Source organism: Anabrus simplex, chromosome 1 (assembly GCF_040414725.1).
Source record: "Anabrus simplex isolate iqAnaSimp1 chromosome 1, ASM4041472v1, whole genome shotgun sequence".
Lineage (NCBI taxonomy): Eukaryota > Metazoa > Arthropoda > Insecta > Orthoptera > Tettigoniidae > Anabrus > Anabrus simplex.
This window is the reverse complement of record NC_090265.1, coordinates 1,375,666,566-1,375,684,053: the sequence shown is the minus strand read 5'-3', so window position 1 is coordinate 1,375,684,053 and position 17,488 is coordinate 1,375,666,566. Positions and strand designations below refer to the sequence as shown.

At 38.1% G+C, this 17,488-nt stretch overlaps 1 long non-coding RNA gene across 1 annotated transcript in view; it reads right to left on the bottom strand.

Moving 5' to 3' along the window:
• The window catches only part of LOC137501866 (uncharacterized), a 129,054-nt gene extending 114,219 nt beyond the window's left edge, over positions 1 to 14,835 (bottom strand). Inside the window, exon 1 of the long non-coding RNA XR_011018658.1 lies at positions 14,725 to 14,835. This is a non-coding gene — a long non-coding RNA (uncharacterized lncRNA). The remainder of the gene's footprint in view (positions 1 to 14,724) is intronic.
• Between the last annotated feature and the right edge of the window lie 2,653 nt (positions 14,836 to 17,488).

Below are 17,488 nucleotides of genomic sequence, written 5' to 3'. Positions count from 1 at the left end.
ATGGAACCATAGAGGAGGGAGGGTACTCGGAATGAGGAGATAAAGGCTAATTTAGGAATGAACTCGATGGATGAAGCTGTACGCATAAACCGGCTTCGGTGGTGGGATCATATGAGGCGAATGGAGGAGGATAGGTTACCTAGGAGAATAATGGACTCTGTTATAGAGGGTAAGAGAAGTAGAGGGAGACCAAGACGACGATGGTTAGACTCGGTTTCTAACGATTTAAAGATAAGAGGTATAGAACTAAATGAGGCCACAACACTAGTTGCAAATCGAGGATTGTGGCGACGTTTAGTAAATTCTCAGAGGCTTGCAGACTGAACGCTGAAAGGCATAACAGTCTATAATGATTATGTATGTATGTATGTATGTATGTACCCCTTAGGACCATTAAAACTGAAAGGAATATCGACAAGAAACTGTGTTAAAACATATTAGGAAAATAATCTGAAAAATAATTGTCTCGGTAGTCTTAGATTAGATCCGTGGCACTTAGTCGAGGAAAATGACCAACAGTCTCGATTAGTGTGCGAGGAGAAGAAGGCTATATATGAGCCATGTACCGAGGATCTAAGAAAGAAGTATGGGATTAAAAAAATGGAAAGTCATAGGTCTTATGAATGGCGCTATAAGGAAAATTCCTAATGGGACACTGGAATTCCTAGGAATAAAAAACGCCGGACATCGTCATCCGTATCATGATTCCGAGCAGAAAAATTCATACCGTCTGTACACCCTGACCAGAAGAGCCATGTATTGGATTTCCTTTTTTTTTTCAATTAATCAGAAAGAGAAAGTCCACCTTATGGTTGACAGTTTCAATTTTGTTTCAACTCAAACCCCGCTTGCATACAAACAACAGATAAAGTAATGAAATATTGCGCTATGAACTGATTAGGAGATCGATCGTTTCAGTTTCCTGATAGGGATGGCTATCCGGTGAATTAGTTTTTTCACGTCAACTTTGTGTAGATTTTTGAGTTTTTATAATTTTATTATTTACTGCACTTCGTGGTTGAAATTAGTTGGGATTTTAAGTACGTGTTTTATTTTTTTATTTTTACTTTTTCTATTAGTACGACCAGAAAATCCTGTGAAAACAATCCAAGTGACCAAACTGAACTTACTCAGGAGGCTGATATTAAATCCTTTCTTCCAGTTTTACCACACAACATGTCTGAACGATGAAAATGCGTACCTCAGAACGTGCATCGACTGGTAAATCCAGTACTGTTGACATGACTCTCTTTATTCTACTACCGCAATACATGGCGATTGAAAACAGTCTCACTGTAAGCATAGCGGTGGCCTATCACTCCACACATCCCATGTATGACCGATATTTGCGTTAGACAGGGCAGGCCTATGCTAATATACTGTATGTACAGCAGGTGGTTTAGCAGCCTGAAGATACGCAACCCACATGACGAGGAGAGGCAAATGACCTACGGAGAGCGATTCCGGGGTCAGACACTATCTGTCACGTGGCCTTACGTTATACCTAGATCAAGCAGACTCATTATCCTACCATCTGAGATCGAAGTACCTTATATTATATTCATTTTACGTATTGGTAAGTTCGTTGTTGCGAATATTGCGTTAACATCGAAGAAAATATATGTCAGCATATTTATGCCGAGTAGTCGGATCTGATTGAGCTTTCACTTTCCGTAAACCAAACTAAAATACATTCGCTTTTCCTAAACGAAACCAAAATACGCAAATCAAAGTCCCTTCCCTTGACCAGAAGTACAAGTAGGGTGGCCAGTGAAGCCTTCCCGCATCGAAACCTCTACCTCTAATACAGATTCCAAGAAGTGAACCTACCTAGGGTATTTACAGTTAATTAGAATCTAAAGGTCAACCAACACGAAGGCTGACCTGAGTCACCGCATAAGCTTCTCGGTATGGAGATTTTGTGACAGGTTGTCTGATTTTTTCTTGATATGAGTCATCGGATTACCTAACCGAAACCCAGAGCCATTTCGGTTGACTTTACACCGAAGATAAGTAACTCCACTACACAACTATCAAACTGACTTTCTGCAATACAGTGCTAAGCAAAATAAATCGCAGAAATTTCATTAGAAATGTCCTTAAATTTTTTCACGCGATAAGTCTTATCGTACCATTCAATTAGAAGGAGTTCCCTTAATAATAATAATAATAACAATAATAACAATAACAATTCTGATCCTCACAGACTGCGTGGACCTGGACGATCTTCGCGGTAGTCTAAAACTTTTCAACATCATGTCCCTCATTCCGCGAGATGACGACCAGTCAGTAGACCCCGTCAACCGTTTTATGAGAGATAATGACTAGTTTTTAAGAGATAATATTTTACATCAAATATTTAATTTTTTGGCGTAAATTAACGTTTAAAACTCTTTTAAGCTGTTATTTTTCATTCTTTAACCTTTCATTTGTGTTTTTTTTATTCACTATGATATGTTATGATATTTTTATCAATATAGGCCTATTTTACGTCAATGACTTATTGAGTTTTACCACATTTTATTCATACTTCTAAAAACCCTCTTATGAAAGATTGTGAAACAAACGCAATGGTTATTTTAAACTCATGTAGATGTGCACACTAGGCAGTGGGTGGATTTTTGATGCCAATAGGGGCCGATTATCTAGACGCTCGGTACCAAGTGAGTTGGCCGTGCGGTTAGGGGCGCGTAGCTGTGAGCTTGCATTCGGGATATAGCGGGTTCGAACCTCAATGTCGGCAGCTCTGAATATGGTTTCCCACTTTCATACCAGGAAAATGCTGAGACCACGGCCGCTTCCTTCCCACTCCTAGCCCTTTCCTACCTCATCGTCGCCATAAGACCTATGTGTGTCAGTGCGGCTTAAATTCAATGGCCTAGACGGTAGATTTCCTTAAACAATACTCTCCATAAAGAAGAAGAAGAAGAAGCTCTTTTTTTCTTTTTTTTCCTAGAAAAATATTGCACTAACACAAATACTGCTGGTTTTGAGGTACGGCCCCGGCATTTGCCTTCGCTCCCTTTCTTTCCTGTAATTAATTGCACAGAAATTAATTTGAAAACACAAGTTTAATTTGGCCCAATAACTGCGGATATGCACTGGTTAAACATGATGGGATACTTAGCCATAGTGTTATAGTAGGTAGGTGATCGAAACACGAACGCTGATAGAAGTCAGTGGCATTTCATTAGCTTGCAACACGACCTTCTACTCATTCCTTTGAAGTAACATCGCTCGAATAACTTCCATTTCTCTGAAGTGGTACGGTTCTAATGCCTTCTTTCTCCTTTGTCTATGCAAATCTCTCGGAACTCCGGTCGGCCCTCACTCACGGTTCAATGGCAGCACATGCGTTCAAGCATGAGGCTCGAGTGTCAGTACTGAGATCGCGTGTTCGAGCCGTCAGTACAACTTTTTTCCCTTCTGAATGTTGACGACCTTCATATCCAGTATTTTCGTAGATATTCATAGGAACGAATATAAATTCACTATGCAATGTTCAATTATTGACAAACCATGAGAATTTTTAATATAATTCAGTGTCATTTCATTAGCTTGCAACACGAAGATTACTAAACAAACACAGAAGGTAAGCTTTTCAGTTTTTGCGACTATTGATATCGTGATCATAGCCATGGGACGCCTAGTTTAACGAAGAAACCGAACCACAGGGATTTGAATTCTCATTTCAAAATGTGCAATGGCCGGGATTCAAACGCGGCCGGCTTGCTGAGAGGTCAGTGATGATACCGTCCGATTACCACGCCTAATAATAGTAATAATAATGTTCTGTGACTGATGTTCCTTGATTACTAGTGAAAGTATTTCAGTTCGGTGCTGTGATCAGGCGAGCGATTAGTGTGGAAGGAATCGGAGGGGTTTTCGTGTCACTATGCAACGCTTTAGGTACTCTCGTTTGGGTGTTTTTGCTACAACAAAGGGCTCACTTATATCCTGTACAATGTTTTTGAAATTATTTTCAAAGAACATTCTAAAAGATTACCAGCTTATAAATAAACGGACTTTCCCTTCATCAAAGACACTGCGGGTCAAAATACTTTTTTCCAACAGATGTAACATAGGTATCAAATATTTATATAGTTATATTATTAATTTAACAATTGTTCTTGAAATGTTTTTTACTGGAAATGACACAGATCTCAACATTTTTTACTTGATATTGCCATCTGAACGGTTCCACTTGTTTCTCCAAGTATTGTGATTTAGTCTACTGCACTTCAGCATCTCCAAAAATTGTAAATGTACTTAGTAGGACGTAAAGCTACGCTATATTATTATTATTATTATTATTATTATTATTATTATTATTATTATTATTATTATTATTAAAGTAACACTTGAGTAAAGCAACTGGGCGACTTACTGTGTTATGTAGTTAGTCAGGTGTTCAGCTTCTGTTCTCTAAATTGCGAATTCTAATTCCGGCGCAAGTGGGTGATATTAAAGACTGAAGTGCTAAATTTTGAGACATTCGAGTCAGTAGATATTCTGGCAGGTTTAAAAATTCATTTTTTTACCGGGCGAGTTGGCCGTGCGCGTGGAGGCGCGCGGCTGTGAGCTTGCATCCGGGAGATAGTAGGTTCGAATCCCACTATCGGCAGCCCTGAAGATGGTTTTCCGTGGTTTCCCATTTTCACACCAGGCAAATGCTGGGGCTGTACCTTAATTAAGGCCACGGCCGCTTCCTTCCAACTCCTAGGCCTTTCCTATCCCATCGTCGCCATAAGACCTATCTGTGTCGGTGCGACGTAAAGCCAATAGCAAAAAAAAAATTCATTTTCCGAGAAGGATTCTGATTTTCCGGCACCTCGTATTTATTACCGTGTTTACGTTATATACCGAACAATTAACGAAGCTAACATTTGATATTTTAAGATATTCTCCTGAGAATTTTTTTTAGTTTTGTCAGGTGACGGACAAAGTACAACACAGGACAGTAAATCGAATTTGACAGACGATAGAAGAGAGTCCAATTTACAGGATTCTACACTTTTCCGGCTCTGTCCAATGGTATTTGAAAGTGCTCACATATACCAGCTTCGTGCCGATAGATTTACAGACATGTAAAAACTCGTGTAGGACAAATTTCCGGCGCCTTGGCGCCTCAGTGTCTCTAAACTCATGACAACAGCCAGGGGCGTAAAGCCTATAACGTTATTTTTAGTAAATTTGGTGTGGCCGGAATTCAAACCATTTAGCGCCCATTTCCGAGACAAGTCGTGGTTTATTAGACTTATCGAGCACGACTAGGGCTATAGTGTCGGCAACTTGTTCCGGGCAGATACTGTACCTCAGCTTGTCCGGTTCTTCTCTCTACGCACTCGGCCTTTGTAAAGGAGGACGCTTATCCATAGAAACGTAAGAAAGCAGGCCAGAAAGGCAGGTAGCACGTGCTGGGCCAGCCCTGACTGGCCTCTCCCTGAGCCTCAGGCAATGTTACCTGAGAGAGCCCAGCACATCACTTCCAACAGCACTTGACGTAGTGAGAATACAAACTCCTCCTCCTCACCTTTGGATGAATTTCTTAGTTTTACATAGCTTATATTTGGTTTTACAAAACACAGTCTGTCTTACAGTAACTTGTAAAACCGTCAATACCTGATCGCGCACAGGTTAGGCTACCAACCAACATAAAACAGTACTAAACGAACGAATGTAAGAACTGTCATTATTTCAGAAACAATCTTCGAGCAGAATAATGAGTCCTGCTTTAACACACAGATGTCAATCCCTATTGAACACACAATCAGAAGAAATTGAAAAGTCTACATTTTCATCAGAAGCTCATTCACTATTTGGGTATCTTCCAGTTTCACCAAACTTAGGAAAATCGTCCACCGAACATCCGTTAATCTTTAAGGGAAACCAGATACCGCAAGGATCAAACTATAGAAGGAACGAACTGACCATATTTTAAACTGGACGGAACCAAATGACAGTCTCCCTTGTGGTCACAAACAGGGCTTAATTTTGGCCGGAACGCTTGGAGCGGCGTTTCGGCACCTGCCAGAACTATTTTTTCATAGTGTTTTTAATAAAAAAGTTACTGAAACATGTATGTTCATACATGCTTCATACAGTTTTCAAATATCTAAACTTGTTGCTTTTGTTTGGGGGGGGGGCTTTTGGTTGAAAATGGGGGGGAAATATGTGGGTATGTGTTCCGGAAATTAAAATGTTAGAAATTAAGCACTGGTCACTAGGTGAACTGCTTAATAGAGAAGGCTCTCAACAGACATCGAATGGGAGTTGGTAGAACTAACCTAAGTTAAATCTGCAGAAATGGGATTTTTCATCCAATAAATCCCTCTGTGATTACAAATAACAGCAGACAATTCAACTCATTTGTCAGTATACCTCGTGTTTTTTAGCATGCGCTATGGAAGACAAAATCTCAGCTTCCCCTAACGCTATGCTGCCGGTCGCTACGGGGCAAGAACACTTAATTACAGGACTACCTCCTACCTATCATGATCCATATTTGCCTCAGTTGCACGAACCCATTTAGTTTTTCAAAAGTTGATAGTTTGTAATTATCTCTGTTATGTCTCTTTGTTCAGATTAGTCTAATAATCTCTATTTGCTATGTGAGTATTGTCTGTAGAAAATGGTTCTTCTGGCACGAATAAAGCATAAAGTAAATTTAAAAAATAGAAAATAGAAGTCGTGCTCTTCTTGACAGAGTTTTTTCATTTGCACACATCTCATGCTGCTTAGTGTACCCCATCGTTATCCAGCACTAGTCCTGTATTTGTACTATGTACCGAAGTTTATTCAAGGGGGCTTAATAGCTGAATGGCGTTGTCACTCGCTTATCGTTAAGGGGGCCGTGGTTCTAATCCTAGTCAATGCATGTGGAATTTCTGAAAGGAAACATCATATTCATGTGGTTTGGATTCCACGTAAAATAGAGAGGTCCCATGGCTATGATCACGATTTCGACAGTCACGTAAATCTATAAGGTCACCTGCTTTATTATCACAGTGGCTGTTGACTCTACATATCGGTGACAGAAGTTCGGATCCTAGAGGTGGAATTTTTACTTGAAAAAATCTGTGATGACCAAATACAAAATGACCCCGAAAATAACTGCAATGTGGAATATAATAATTATGTGTGGCCTGCGGAGAGACCTGGTGCAATTATTTCAAGCTGATGCCCATGGGCGACTGAGAGTGTGTGAGGATGACATCTAATATTGAAGACGGCACACACATTCTAGTCCGCAAGCTAAGGGAATTAACCAAGGAAGATCAAAATCGCCCGGCAGCCCTGAATGGTTTTCTGTGGTTTTCCATTGTCACACCAGGCAAATGCTGGGGCTGTACCTTAATTAAGGCCACGGCCGCTTCCTTCCCATTACTAAGCCTTCCCTCTCCCATCGTCGCCATAAGACCTACCTGTTTCGGTGCGACGTAAAGCAACTAGCAAAAAAAATCAAAATCGCCGTCCTGGCCGGGAATAGAACCGGGGATCCATTCGACAAAAAACCAGAATGCTAACCAGTTAACCACGGAGCAGGGCTACTGGAATGTGGTGAAGATCCTTTTCGTTCCAAGGTTTAGTAAGCCTCTTCATAGTTAATGGCTCCTGGTTTTAGTTACCTATAATTATTGGTCCTGTGAAGAATTTTGAAGAAATGATGAATTATTTTCAAGCTGATCACTCAACACTAATACGTTCACATGGAAATTTGTTTAGCCTTTATCTATCCATGTCGACAAAGTGACAGATTCCACCACGACTAATTTCAGTATAAGAGATGGTTTAGTATAGAGTTAGTCCTATTCCCGCCTCCTGTAACAATGGATGGCTAGGACTCAAGAAGTGAATCAAATTTAAGATCATCAGATGGGTATTTTTCGACAACTAGATTCCTCATTTTAAGGGGTTACCTTTCTGGTCAGCAGCTAAGAGAGATCGGATAAGGCAATGAACTTGATATTTTCAATAATAATGAGGGGAAACTTTAAGAAACTCCCGCTCAGATTAACCAACGTAATTTGCTTTTCTAACAGCTCGATTCTTCCATCTGAAGTATACAGGAAATTTCTCAACAATTGCTTCCATAACAAGATCATGCTGATAGATAAACTTTAAATAAAATTTTAAGTAGATATGGAAACACGTTGCATTTATAATTATTCAAGAAGGCTTATAGGTTAACTGACTTTACGAACAAGTTGAATAAACTATTCTACAAAAGTGCGGTTATGTTCTTATGACGATCAGGAATTCTTACTGAGTCGTTCACATTGAGTCCAAGGTCGACACAGAGGTTGCTTAGAAAATGACATGTTCATTATGATGTTTTTGCATGATGGATGTATTTCTGTAGTTGTGACACGGAATACCTTGTTCAAACTTTCATTATGAAGGAGTTTAAGGCCATAAACGAACGAGTGAGTCATTAATTCACGTGATACAGAATGGGTAGAAAACTTCCCCTAGAGTAGTGAATTTTGGACACTTGCCACTAAACGATTATTTAAGCGAATGATAAAAGTTATCAGTGCATCGATTCTAATATATTGTTTGTATTGTCGTTTCCCTGTAGTTTTGCAACTATATTCAAATTAATAGGAAGTTCTGGATTTAGTCACCAAACCAATTTTTCAGATCGATACATTTTATATTATAAAAGTACAGTGTTTATTTGATTTGGATAGCAATTACTTGCTCTATTTTTATTCATCAGAATTTGTATGTTCTTATCATAACATTTTCGTCTGACCTTGCACTGAGTAACGATTATTACATGTGAATTACTAATAAATGCAGAAAATCTACAAAAAAAATAATAATAACGGAAGACATGACACGCGGCTTTTTACCACAAAATGAGAACTTTCGGTGGCTACACGAATGGTTTATCCATGTATATTATTTGAAGTACTTGGGACCTTCCTCAACTATTCAAAGATATAAACATCGCTTTCGTCATCAAAATAGGATACAGTATCAGGAAGGACTCGATACGAAGTGTAAGCAAATGAAGTGACACCATCGATATTCTAGCTTCTAGATGAAATAACAAGAAATGAAATTGTACCTCAAGATTTATAAGACGTAATACATACTACAAAGCAATACTAGTATTATTGCTATCGCGGACAAAAATGGTTCGAGCATGACATAGCAATTGCGATATTTGGTTTCTATTTCTGTGATCCAAATTTCGTCTCGCTGTTCTGCACATGTTTTAATGTTACTACGGAAATGGAGTTGGGATAGCTAAGAGATTTGAGCAAGGATGCTGTTTTGCTGACCAGGTATTCCCCGCATTTCTCAGACAATGAGCTGAGCTTCATCATCATTGTAAATGAAATAGTAAGTTATTGCTTGGAAATGTCTCAATTAGTGTATTAGCTGTTTACACGTTTAGTAGTTATTGGTTTATACATTAATGGCAAACAATTGAATCTCAGAACAGTCAGGAGTTTAGACTATTTTTTTACTAAAGCATTACTCTCTTCAAATTTCGGTTTGTATCTGTTATTTATTAGGACAAAGAGGACACGGGTGGACAGCGCTAAAATATATCTCAAATTACAGCTCTTATCCTTATGTAAAAGTGACTTAAGTTAATTAAAATGTCACCTTTTAAGAAACATTTTTGGTTCTTACCTAAAATAAATTCATGGACTGCTATTTAGTACCACAAGTTATTCGAAAACAAGCTGCGTCGTTGGATCCGGCGTAGAGTGTCCAAGTCGTGATTCCAAGTTCTCGAGATCGATCCCGGCTGAGTTAGTAATCAATATTTGAAGGGCAGTTATAAATCTTGGCATTCCATATTATTATTGTTGGTATGCAAAAGATCTTAAGTAGCTCACTTAGTGTCACCTGACAAAAGTTAAATTACTTATAAGCACCGTCCGGTAAAATTTTGCTTTCGCTGCAAGGACTGTGTTCGCTAACGGAGGCTTAGAATACGATGATTAGAGATAGGAATTGACTTAAATGACTTCGGGTAAGAGATATAGACTTATGTGCTAGACAGTAACAGTCAGGCTGTCGAAATTGGAATGTGGGCTGCCTTCAGTCTGCAACTCGGTAGCTGAGGCCATACGATTAGCAGTAGTAGTAGTATTAGTAGTGAGAAAACATAGCCCCAGGGGCTCTGAATTTTGGAGCGTGGGTTGGCGACCACGGGGCCCTTAGCTGAGTCCTGGCATTGCTTCCACTTACTTGTGCCAGGCTCCTCACTTTCATCTATCCTATCTGACCTCTCTTGGTCAACTCTAGTTCTTTTCCGACCCCGACGCTGTTAGGTTTGCGAGGGCTAGGGAGTCTTTCATTTTCACGCCCTTCGTGGCCCTTGTCTTCCTTTGGCCGATATCTTCATTTTTCGAAGTGTCGGACCCCTTCCATATTTTCTCCCTGATTAGTGTTATATAGAGGATGGTTGCCTAGTTGTACTTCCTCTTAAAACAATAATCACCACCACCACCACCATGAGAAAACATACGATCAAAGAAGTCTCAAAGTTATTATCCTTGTATTCTTTTTGCTTCGACTGATACATCATTCTGAAGTTCATCTTGTTATAAACGATGGAATGAGTATTCATTCTAATTTGGCCAATGATAAGTTAGAAAGTCGATTTTGTTTCACACATACTTATGCACTGAAAAGAGAAAATATTCTGTACTCGGACATGACAACCTAATAATCTGATTATTTTTTGCGTATAATGCTCGATGTTAGAGGAGGAGAAGGAGGATAGATTCCTGAAACACTAACGGATTTTATGGTGGAAGATGTAGAGAAACAGAGGAAAGACTAAGAGACAATGACTAGAGACGGTAGGAAAAGGCTTCAATGTAGGAGACACAAAAGCAGGAAAGGTCACAGTTCTCTAAAAAGGACAGCTGCAAACAGAGAATTGTGATGATCCTTGCGTTGTACACAATGGCTTGCAGATTGAACGCCTGAAGGCATGCTATCTTCTTGTGAATATGTGTATATTTTCTTCATTTTTGTTGAAGGTACGCATGCTACTTAAACATGAAACATTGAGATTGGTTTAAAATCATTATTTCTGTGGCTTGGTTCTAAAAGGGCCAATGTCATTTTTTTTAATGTCCAAATTGAGATATTAACTGATACAAACGCGTTTCATCCTGGCTTTCAACATGTTAAAAGGGCCAATGTCTCTGTTAAGTACTAAACGAACAGTTAACGTTTAATTAAATAAGCCCTTGCCGAGACCTGGCAATTTTTAAAGAATACGATAGAAAAAATTAGCGTTTAATAAGGTGACTTCCACAAAGAAAGTATAAAGTTATTTAAAGTTAGTTGTTGAAAAAAGAAATTGGAAAACTATAAGCAAAACTTCAAATGCTCATAGCTTAAAAACAGGTTTTTTGACATTAGCCCTTTTAGAACCAAGCCACAGATTTATTTATATTAATTAATAGCATGTGCCATTCGGAGAGGCCCTGGTACAGATCTTTCGACTTGACGCCCGTTGACGACCTGCACGTCTGCCAAAATGGGGCCCCTGCTAGGATGAAATATAAAATTGAAGACGGCACAAATACCCAGGTTAAAATCCTAAGCCCAGCTAGAAATCGCAGCCGGGACTCCTTGGACCAAAGGCCAGCTTGTTAAATAGTTAGCCACGAGAAGTTTCATAAGTAGTTAAATCTCAGTTTATATTCATAAACTGTTGTAGGTTTGTTACAAGCTGAATGAGTAGAATGAATGCATGATGTCTCTCAGGAGCTCACAATTTGCGAGAGATGTGTGCATCAAGCAGGGGGCTGCAGTTGAGCCTGTTATTACGGACATCCTATGGTAAAATGTTGAGTCTTTTTTGGTGGTATTACACTTTGGAGACACTGGAAGTTTTTCTGTTATTAAACGTGGACAGAGAAGATTGTCCTGAGCGTGGAACTATGAATATTGGCTCGTCATCCATGATACGGCAACTGTGATGCGGAAAAAATTATGAAAGGAAAAATTACTCTATGATGGTCACTAACCTTCCGTGAGGAGACGACACCAGAAGAAAAGAAGAAGAACAAGCAATCTGTTCTTTACCCAATATACTCATTCTTTGAGGTTACGACAGTCCCTCCTAAATCTTGAGGTAAATGACGTCGAAGTTAATGCCCCTTAATAGCTTCATCTGAATCATGGTGCGAATTTTCAGAATATGAAATGAAGTAGCAATAGGGTAGGGTATGCCTGAAATTACGTTATAACATGTACTGAGACGTCAAACCTGTTATTCTTTTCTTAAGTGGTAGGCTACAGTTATAAATGAGCCATTTCTAACAAATTTCTAACTCAAATATGAATACGAAATTGACTCTCAAAATGTTTCTGAATTTTGGACAGACTCTTGATGATGTGAGAGATGTTAGAAAATCGTGAAACATACACAGCTTCAGAAGAAACGGCAGTTTCGAGGCTTCTATACTTTCCATTTTTATTTCATTATGTTTCTATTATCGAATGAACAGTTTCTTGCCCTTCCAACAGCGGACAAGGAGGCTAACCGTTAGTCTAAGAATGAAGTTATATTAATAGCATGAGGTGGCCGAGATAATGAACCATCGTGACAAATCAGTTTCTATTATACTAAATTATATTTTCTTAGCTCTCACAAGTTCATTACGTGCTTCTTCCCTGTCTGAAAGGAACGGCAGACGAAATTAAAACGAGAGCACGTGTCTATTAGCGATGGCACTAGAGCGCAGCAAATTCCGGTCAATGCGATTATTATTGAACTGAGACGAATGTATCCATGATTCTATTTTCACCTGTTTATGTTATGTGGTTTTGAATACTACGGTTTTGTGTGATTTTAAATCTTACTTGTACAATGTACCATATTTTGCAGTTATTTCAAGTATCTTATGATCTAAGTTACTTGTTTACTTTTTTTTGGAGGGCACAAGTTAATTGAACCTAGGGCTACAGAAATGTTTAATCCGCCTCCGTACAGGAGCATATCACGCTTTGATAAAATTATTTTATTCAGTGGTATGCACTTTTAATCAATTTCTGAATTTCGTAAAGGTGTTTGTTAATAATTTCGTTAGGTTCATTACTAGCCTTGCGCAGTCGTTGTACGGCAGACCCTCTAAGGAAGGTGGGTATCAACTATGTGTTAGTGTGATAGAGTGTAGTATTGTGTGCGAGCAGCAGGGATGATAGAGACTGCGCAGATACCCAGTCCCCAAGCCACGGGAATTAACGACTGACGATTAAATTTCCATGATCACTCTAGGAATAGAACCCGGAACCTCGAGGCCTGGAGGCCAAGACGTTGATCATTCAGCCAAACATTTAGTGTGGGAATATATTTCATTTACGGTCCTCCGATTATGAATAGTAGATGACCAGTCATCCAAGTACTGACTACGCCCAATATTTCTTCGTTCCGAACATCTCTAAATCTCTCATTCACCTACTCTTAAATAACGCTATGGATTCTTCTTTTTATTCTTCCTGACCTTTTCCTAATTATTTTATGTCAGCAAATGCCACTTTGGTTTAAAAGGCAATAATATTTCAATATTAATTATAGGGTTACGTCAGGAAGAGCATCCGGCCGTAAAACAGGGCTAAATCCACATGTGCTACGCAGTTCGCACCCGCGATACCACAGGTGTGGGAAAGGCGGTAGGAAACGCAGAAGAAGAAGAAGAAGAAGATGATGAATAAGAATAATATTTCAATAGTAATACCAGGTGTACTAGGTTGGAATGAAAGCTATTATTAAAGGAAAAAGTAACCAATTAGAAAGATATACTTTCTCAACCCCGGAATAGGGTGCTAGACGTCTTGTACCTTTAATATTATTCGAATATCTAACCACTGTGCTAACCTCCATTTCAGTCTGATGACTTTTGCAAATTTTGCTATATACTGATCATAATCATCATCACACCTACAGTTCACATTACATTAGAATTATGTGTCGTTAATTTTCTATTTTTAATTCTCTCTTAAACTTCTTCGCTTGATTCAGAGATGTAATTGCTGAATATTCTTACTGAGGGCACCACAATGTTCTGCAAATACTAAAAATTCTCTATAATAATTGCCATAGTAGATATTCGTTATGCTCTTCATTATTTGAGGTTGCGTATAACACGGTAGCACACTGGGTTTCTGTTGTAATGTGTTCTACTTCCACAACATTCTTTTCGGACTAAATAATTCTTTGGCCAAGACCGTTTTTACTGTGATATTTCCCGCTGTGAAATATATCATTTCGGATCTCTGTCCTTCAATTTCTCGAAAAGGGACCAGATTTTATTTTCAGAATATTATTTTTCCGATTATAAATAGGATATACATTTCTTAATATACATTCAAAACGTGAAAGATTAGTTTTTAATACGGGTAAGTTAGTGTCTCGTTATAACAGAATAAATTCCGTAATGAGAAGAAAAATTCAACTAGTTAAAAATAATGTGCGCTTTAATTAACAGATAACTTCGTTTTCATTCACCGGCAGATGGTGCGTTCTGAATGTCGGCAGTCGGACTTCCTAAAATCAACAGGAATACCTTGACTGGCAATTTATTCAATATATAATAATATAAACGGAAACATGTAAACATATATTAATATTAATACAAGCTTGTATGAAAAAGAAACTGTTTCTATACAAGCAAGTGAAAGATTCTACAACAATTAAATAAGACGGTTTTAAAATATTCTTTACAATTCACTTACCTTATATACGTTAACAAGTCCTCCCAATGAAACACATTAATGGTAACAGTTCTACACCCAAATCACACACACAAAACAATCACAGATGTCCTTTGCTCACTACAGTATCACACGTCTACCTACGACAGGAGCCCCTTCAAGACTGGTCTGGTCTAGAGACCGCAATGCAAGGATAGACGGGCAGCTTCTCCCTCCACAGTCGTAAGGTTTATTTTCGCGTGCAACACAAATGTCTCGGCCGACCATATGCGCGGTGAGTCTAGCACACTCACCTCAACCTGTCCCTCCAAAGAACTTCAACAGAAGATATCCGTCTACTTTACACCTGAAAATTTCCGACGTCAATGCACACAAAGAAACGTGTTCAAATCCATTTCTGGAGGAACAGACTTTTAATGTGATATATTAAGAGGATATTGGATGCCAAGGTAGGTATGCCTGCACTTCGGAAATTAAGTTGTAAGACAAATTTTTTTTCGAGAAAGGAAAAGAAATAATGGAAAGAATAAACTCACTGACCAGAGACAGATTTCCATGTGATTTAGCTATGACATAATTTCTTAAATTAAACTGAAGTGTCACAACTTACTTTGACGAATTTGCTACTTAAGACAGGATATTCTCACGGATATAGTAAAATATTACGAAGTAAATCTTAGGTCGTTATTTTTTCTTGTTATACACATGAGGTTGACTTGACTCTGTCAGAGAATTACGCATGTTTATGACGAGCAGCTGTTTGTTGTAAGAGTTCAGAAATAAAGTTTATACGTTTCATTTTCAATCGGTGTTTTAATTAATTCAACGCTGTGTAGTGCCTTTAATAATGTGTTCCTACGTATTCTTGAAATACAAATAATCGAAAAGAAATGGATTAACGGACCAATTACACAAAATTCATTTGGAATAACATCTTTAAAAACTTCGAACAAATCTACTACAGTTACGTAGAGGGAAATATAATTGGAAGAAACATCTGTATTCGAAATATCGGACATCGCATACAACCATCAAATATAGCGTAGCTATGGGTTCCGCTGATTTTAGATGTAGAATGAACTATATCAGTACTACACTAATCAATCAATCAATCAATCAATCAATCAATCAATCAATCAATCAATCAATCAATCAATCAATCAATCAATCAATCAATCAATCAATCAATCAATCAATCAATCAATCAATCAATCAATCACTACTGAACTGCATTTAGGGCAGTCGCCCAGGTGGCAGATTCCCTATCTGTTGTTTTCCTAGCCTTTTCTTAAATGATCGCAAAGAAATTGGAAATTTATTGAACATCTCCCTTGGTAAGTTATTCCAATCCCTAACTCCGCTACCTATAAACGAATATTTGCCCCTATTTGTCCTCTTGAATTCCGGCTTGCTTGTGTAATTAACGCCACGAAAGAAATTGAAAAGCTAAAGAAAAGATCAAGAGCTCCTTACTGGGATATTTCGGAAAACGTAAGCAATTGTAATTGAATCGGTGAGTTGAAAAGGGTACACATTCCAAAATCCTTACTTTTTAGGAGAAAGGAAAAACTGTTTTCTAGCTAAAAGAAAGGTTTGATAAAAAAAGTTTCTATTAGGCATTTCACATCATATATCTGCGTATTCAACTACAAAGTATGGAAATCACATTACGTACGGTTTTCAAGTTATACCATTTACCTGAAGTCTTCCCATTTTTCATCGGTCTTATTGGAATTCCACCTCTTTCAGGATTCTAATCTTCTTTCCAGTGCTTCATCACACTTTTCATTCCACCACCTGTGCTTCCGTTTTCTTGGACGGTTCCACAAACTGTCAAGGAATATGTCCCTTTTTATAGGTACCGGTACTCAAATTTGAGAAAGATCTTTGTAGAGGCAGATAATTTATAATAAACTCACAATTTCAAAAGTCTATTAAGCAGTAACACATTATTACACAAAAATACGCCCAACCATCATTTCTTTTATAGTTTTTCATTGTCATTCCGTCTCTTTAAAGTGTTTTACTTTACGAAGATGTCTAGCCTCCATAACCTCTAAATGGTATATGTCTTATATGTTTGAAATATCGTGAAGATCATCAACGTTATCGTCCATTCTTTCAATGTGTGTTCAATGTTAAATGGATAAGTCGAAAATTTCACACGATTATATTACTGCAGACAGTAAATTCCACGAAAATAAACTGCTCATTCGTTTCTTTTTCCGCTGCTCGCTGCTATTCAACGCTTATACAAGGGTCCTGGTCTGTATAAGCAATTCAATGAGTAACTGTAACAGATGTATACACACGAGGCTTATACAGGGTTTGTTAGTAACGAATTTCACATAAACTGTGCATAAACCTTGTATGAAAGTTATACACCGTTTATTAGTAAGACGGCTAATGTAGAAATAGGAAACAGAAAATTGCATTACAACTAAAATTATTTGCGTTAAAGTATGGCAGTTCTATGCTTAACCGTATGAGAGTTATCCGTTAAATATCACGGATTTCGTAAGAAGCATTAAAGAAATAGAACGTGTAGGTCCATCTATTAAAGCACAGTGGTTGACGGATATAAATATTACTAAAATTATATTTACAATTATACGTTGTATGTAAGGAAAGTATGATATTACGAAGTAACCTTTTGCAGGAACATGCTTCCAATCAGAGAATTCAGTCTAACGATCTTTTAAATCATCACATGACTTTGGGTAGGTAAAAACCTGAACTCCCATATAAACCGACAGAATGTAAAGATTGCCGGGGAGGGAGGCGG